At 40.8% G+C, this 615-nt stretch overlaps 1 pseudogene; it reads right to left on the bottom strand.

Moving 5' to 3' along the window:
- Nucleotides 1-286: 286 nt before the first annotated feature.
- LOC146466736 (uncharacterized) overlaps nt 287-615 on the bottom strand; it is a 2,148-nt pseudogene continuing 1,819 nt past the window's right edge.

Consider the following 615-nt stretch of genomic DNA (forward strand, 5'->3'; position numbering starts at 1 on the left):
GCAGTGTTCCAACTTAGCTCTCAGTTTCAACGTTTCATTCACAATTGTAATGAACACCATCAGAAGGTCGACAGCCATGCAGTGTTCCAACTTAGCTCTCAATTTCAACAATTCATTCACAATCGTAGTGAACGGCCTGTAAAGCTCTTCTACGACTGTCATTTTGAAAACGTTTTAAAAAATTTAAGGACGTTTTACTGGCTGGACTCCAAACGTATATTTACACACTGGTGCTAATTTCCCCAAAACTATGGGTAGCATACATGGTATCGATCATGCTCTGAAACTTCACTATTAGCTTAACAAGAACATGCATGGCAGAAAAATTCTTCATTACGATAAATACTCGAAATATCCACTCCGAGAGGAAGACAGTTTATGTGCATCCAAAAGTTACAACCGTCGCAAAGGACCCAAGGGTTGTTTTCGCCATCAGTGGGAAGATACTCCTAGAGGCAGATGCCACAGAGATTTTCTTCATTCTCCACCGAATTCTGTCGCCCTTTCTTTCCTCTACTTGCTTGACTCTGACTGTTTGACTTCCTTGCTCGTTTACTCCCAGAGTTTCCTTGATCTTTCTTCTTTCTGTCAGCTCTTTCCTTTTTTCTTTTCTCT

Source organism: Pavona decussata, unplaced genomic scaffold (assembly GCF_977016875.1).
Source record: "Pavona decussata unplaced genomic scaffold, jaPavDecu1.1 SCAFFOLD_141, whole genome shotgun sequence".
In the NCBI taxonomy this organism is placed as follows: Eukaryota; Metazoa; Cnidaria; class Anthozoa; order Scleractinia; family Agariciidae; genus Pavona; species Pavona decussata.